Source organism: Echinops telfairi, unplaced genomic scaffold (assembly GCF_000313985.2).
Source record: "Echinops telfairi isolate 266 unplaced genomic scaffold, ASM31398v2 ScPeMD7_26;HRSCAF=91, whole genome shotgun sequence".
Lineage (NCBI taxonomy): Eukaryota > Metazoa > Chordata > Mammalia > Afrosoricida > Tenrecidae > Echinops > Echinops telfairi.
The window spans coordinates 2,189,332-2,194,754 of NW_022103923.1; the positions used below are offsets into that span (position 1 = coordinate 2,189,332).

The window sequence follows — 5,423 nt, forward strand, 5'->3', positions numbered from 1 at the left end:
ATGACTCAAATACAATTGATAAAAGCTGTAGTCTGTTCTCTAAGTCCATGAACAAAGAACATGCTCAGAAGGTAATGGAATACAAATGTCAGTTTTTCCCCATCCACGTTAATAGACCCCCAAACTGTATCTCCCAAGCCCTCTATGGAACTCTGGTTAAAAGTCCTCCTCTAAGATGTTATTGTTGTTAGGTGCCATCAAGTCGGTTCTGACTCACAGTGACTCTTAAGTACAACAGAAGGAAACACTGCCCGGTCCACCTCCATCCTCACAATGGGTGTTATGTTTAAGCCCATTGATGCAGCCTCTGTGTCCATCCACCTTTGCTCTGCTCTCTTACTTTACCCAGTGTGTTGTCCTTTTCCAGGGGTTGATCTCTCCTGGTAACATGTCCAAATGTGAGATGGAGTCTCCTCATCATTCTCACTTCTAAGGAGCATTCTGGATCTACTTCTTCTAAGACAGATCTGTTTCTTCTTTTGGCAGTTCGAGGTACTTTCAACGTTCTTTGCAAATCTTTCTGATCCTCTTGCCTGCTACAAAAGTAGGTAGACATGGTGATTGTGAACATGTCTGTCTTCTCTTCATAAACAATCATGGCCTTGCTCGCAGCTGGGAGCCTGGAGATAGGTCCCATGACCACCTACATCTCTGTCATCTTATTTGGTGTGTCCGAGTGTGAACTAGAGAAGACTGTGCCTGATTAGATGAAAGGAGTCCTTTTAAATGTCCAAAATGTTGTTTTTCCCCTGCTAGCGGAGGAGGGATACGTGTGTGCCCAGCATTTTCACTATGTATAATGTTGGGGCGGTGTGTTTCTGAGAAAATTCACATGCAGCTATAATGACTTGTGTGAATATATATATATATATACACACACACATATATATGTATATATACACGTATGTATATATACATACCATATATACACACACACATATATATATCCCTTGCCTCCAGCAAGCTATTTGTCCTCTGAACCTTATAAATGCTCCCACAGTGAAGACATCTGTTTCTTCATGTTAATTTCCCCATCTTCAACTTCCTAGCCTGAAAGGAGTTTCAACTTTAGAGTGGCCCAAAGGGAAGCAGGTAGCATGGTGAGCTGGGTTGGGAAAGCAAGACTTGCCACAGGCCCTGTGGAACAGGCAGATGGACATACCAAGGGGAAGCACCATTTCATTCCTGACCACCCCTGGAGGCTGGGAGCAACAGAGAAGGGCAAACTACAAGGTCTCGAAATGAAAACAGACACCATTGTGCCTCTACTCAGGCTGGGGAAGCAAATGAGGTGAAGAAAGAGAGAATCCTGGAAGAAAAGGAGAGCCCAGTTAGGGGGCATAGGAGCTGCAAAAGTCAGATTCACATGGCTTTGCGTTTTCAGAATCGAGAAGCAAAGTGGTATGTGTACCTTTTTTCTACATGGAATATGACCGCACTTGGCAGTTCAGAAGAAATCACTTTGGAACAAGAGGACTCTGGCCACTTTGTGGCTACTGTTGTTGCCACGACTGCTTCTGGATCCACTTGCTGAGCTCTTTATAAACTCCCCCATGCCTTGTTTGGTGTGATATGTCCAAGAAACTAGGTTGCTTGGAGGCAAAAACAACGACCGGAGAGAAGAATAGCTGTCGTTTGGTAGGCTGGCTCTTGAGGTGAGCTAGATAGCACCTATGAGAAGCCTGAGCAACAGCTCCCTGAGGTGACTCCTGGATGTATCACGTTAACAGTGGAAAGCATCCAGCGAGAGAGCAGAGGGCTGTGTCTGGTTGATGAGGCAAAGGATGGTGTGTTCGGGAGCTATGAAAGCTATCTGCGGAGAGGATCCCTGCTCTCAGCCACCAAGAGCTAGTAGCAAGCTGCCAGAGGCCCATGACTAGAAAAGGGCAGAAGGAGGAGAGAATGAGGAATTTAAACTCGGGTTGGCCTTGAGAAGATCAAATAAGTAGCAATGAAACCCACCAGTTTTTTTTGACAGGAAGGAGGTAAACAAAATACTTAGAACTCGCAATAGGCCCCCAAACAAAGTCTTAATAATAAAGTCTTGTCATTTTACTTGACTTGGGCTCAAATCGTAGGCCTGACTGTTACTGTACAATGTCGTCCAATTTCACGTCTCTGGGCACTGCAGTGGGCTCATCTGTGAGATAGTTTCTCAACAATATATTCCATCAACACTTAATTCCAGGACACTTATGCAACCAAAATGTGGGCCTTCTGTGAAGAGGAAGGGAAGTGGAGGTTCTGTACCTTCAACCCTGGGCACTTGCTTCTACTTCCGGTTCTTTAAGTAATATTGTCTTCGTGGACAATAGTCCTCTGTCCTCACTGTCAAACATTAAGTGCATCAAGGAAAGAAGAGCTAGACTGTGTCAACCCCATCCCAGGAACTGCAGCTCAAAGGCACACAAGTGGATACAAGCCCAAACCCCCAGACTCATTCTGAGGGTCTCAGAGAACCAGTTCACATATGAAAATGACCAGAGCACAGCAAAACGGCTTATGTCCAGCATCAGGCACTGGTCTCAGGTGGCTGTGAACTGTGGTTCTGAGTTAGGAGGCCCAGCTGAGGAAAGAACTCAGGTTCAGATCTTTGAATACAGTGAGATATTCCACTTCTCCCCAAGTTCTAGGACATGTTAGTTGGCTGTTGTTTGGGTTCCTGAAGGGCAGAGCCTGTGCGGTGATGGAGGGCAGACTCCACTTGTCTGAAGACTACCTACTCTGCAAGGTCATATTCCCAACGAGGGTTTGCTGGCATCTGGGGGTGGACACTCTAGTGTTTACCAGTTCAGCCGGAGGACTCAACCTCAAGCTTGAAGTTGGTGATGCAATGTTGGTCCATGATCACAATAACAGGCCTGGTTGCTCTGGCCAAAACCCTCTGCAAGGCTCCCATGAGGACAGGTTTGGAGCTTGTTATCCTCCTCATGTCTGATGCTTATGATGGCATCCGAGGCAGGCAACTCACAGTACCTGGAAACCAATGGAGTAGCAGCGAGAACTATAGGAAGACACCTATGTGATGTTGGTGGGCCCGGACTTTGAAACTATGGCAGAGTCTTGTAATATACAGAAGCTGGGGACAGATGCTTCTGCCATGAGTACAGTGCCACTAATTAGAGTTGCATGACCTTGTGGACTTCAAGTCTTTGGCTAGGAGGGCCTAGAAAAGGCCAATCACCCAGAAGTACCAGTAACTGCACAAATAGTGCAGAAATTGGAACCATTTGTCTTCAATCTTATGTCTAATATCCCCCATTGCAATACTAGTTGACTAGTCTCTCCCTTATGGAATCCAAGTAGCCACTATCTACTATGGGCCTCTTCTGGGGTCACCTGACTTGTCCTTAGGTAGTTACAGAGCAGAGAGGAGGATTCCTATCTCTTCCCTTGCCCACTTTTCTCACCAGACCCTTCTGGTGCCAGGTTCTCTTTGCCTCCATTGATTTCTGAAAGCAATTTCCATTCCTGTTATTTAGCAAGCTGGGGTCCACACCCTACCATATATCTGTAAAGATGCCCAAGATTTGACTTGGGCCTTTGCACTTGGCTCAGTAACTGCTTTGAACTTTTTGAAATAATGTTCTCACTTCCCTGGGGGTTGAGTTCTGCCACGCCCCTAGCACTGGAGACCACAAAAGGACCAGCCTAATCCCTCCTATACTTTTAAATACCACTGTGTTTTGCTAATAAATACAAAGATGTATCAGTTCTTTAAAATGGGGGGGTGTTTAAGGGGGAAGTAGACAATAATTTTACCATCTAAAGCTCTATGACTAACAACTTACCTTCTTTTTTTCTTGGTTTTCCTTTAGTCTGTAAAATCACAAATCAGATGAGTTTTATTTAATATCTGGAGAGAAGCAAAAACCAAAGGAAGCTAATCCCTTGGCCTCAGCTTGTTCACTGTCCAGTTGGAGAGGACAGGTAAGTCATCGTCTGACTATACTGTGTGAATGCATGATGAGAAAAAGGAGTGTGTAGGCCCCAGAATTGTTTTCCTTAAAAACAGAAATATGTCTAACTGCATTGCTTCCCTACTTTAAATTTTCATTTGGCTTCTCACTTACTTTGATCATAGTGTTCAAGGCTCTTCAAAATCGTCCACAAGATGACATTGCCAATGTCAACACAACTCTTATTTGTGTTGTAGGCACACTGTTCTCCTCACCACCTCCCCAGCCATCATGTCCTTATTCCTTTGGCATTTCTACCTCAAACTGTTCCTCTTCCAGAAACTTCCTCATCCTATTAGACATTTCAGGATTGCTCTCAGCAGATTGGCTCTCTGGTGTCCTCTTGTTTGGCCCTCTCATCACACTGTGAGTCCTTAATGTGAACCCTCAGCATTATTTGTTTAATGGTTATTCTTTTAGCAGTTTTCATTTCCTACCTTTGTCAAGGCCCAATTCCACTGCTTTAACATACATTATCTCACTTAGTTTTTATTCATATTCCTAGGGTCTATTCCTGGGGGAAGGGCCAGTACTTGGGTAGAAATATATTTTGGAAGTAATGTGAGCACTGAGGTTAGATTAGACTTAGTTCTCAGCTCTTTTGTCTAGGTGTGTGCCCTTGGCCCAGAAATGTAACATTTATAAACCCTAATGTTCTCATTTGTAAAATAGGTGTAATAAAAATTTTCAATATCAGCTTAATAGAGATTAAACGATAAAGTGATGAAAATAAAAGCTATATGTAAAAATTCTGGCATATAATGTGTGATATGTATGTGTGTGTGCATGAAGAAAGAATTAATGTCCAACAGGAGTCTGAGAAACATATTCAAGAGCTACTAGGGATGTTCAAGAGGAAGAGGAGGATGGGTTGGACCAAGACTCAACCTTTAGATTTCATCCTCTGGTCCCATTAAACCTAGTCTCAGGAGAAGTCCTCCCATGAAACATTGAATTTTAAGTTGAACATGTGTTTAAGTTAACATGCTGCATCTCTGAGAAATATTTTAAGTCAACTTTATGGCCACGTGGTCGGAGACATAGTTTTTACTCCTGTCGGAAGTATGAAGCAGTGGTTTCGGTATCATTTCAGAGTTCGCAATTGTGGGGTACATAGACGAAGCAGGGCTCTGCGGCTTTGTCACTCTTTGCCCTCCAGTATCGAATTAGAGTCTCCTCCCCAGGCAGGCAGAGCGGGTGCCATAGCTTCCGTTTTACAGACGAAGACGTTGAGGCTTGGAGAGAGAAAGAAATGTTCCTAGCGTCACAAGGTTGGTAAATGGCCATGCAAGAACCAGAAGCCACAACATGGGGTTCCTGATTGAGTGTTCCTCAGACACCAGAATTTCTACCAGACGTTCCCACTCTCCGCCCGAAGAGAATGCTCTGGTTTATGTCTTTTAGATGATATACCCCAAGTTATAGAATCTAATGGATTCTTTTTGTGAATGTGTTACCAGCTCT

At 44.1% G+C, this 5,423-nt stretch overlaps 1 pseudogene; it reads left to right on the plus strand.

Moving 5' to 3' along the window:
• The first annotated feature begins 596 nt into the window (after positions 1–596).
• LOC105979705 lies at positions 597–3,160 on the plus strand (annotated as a pseudogene).
• Positions 3,161–5,423: the final 2,263 nt, after the last annotated feature.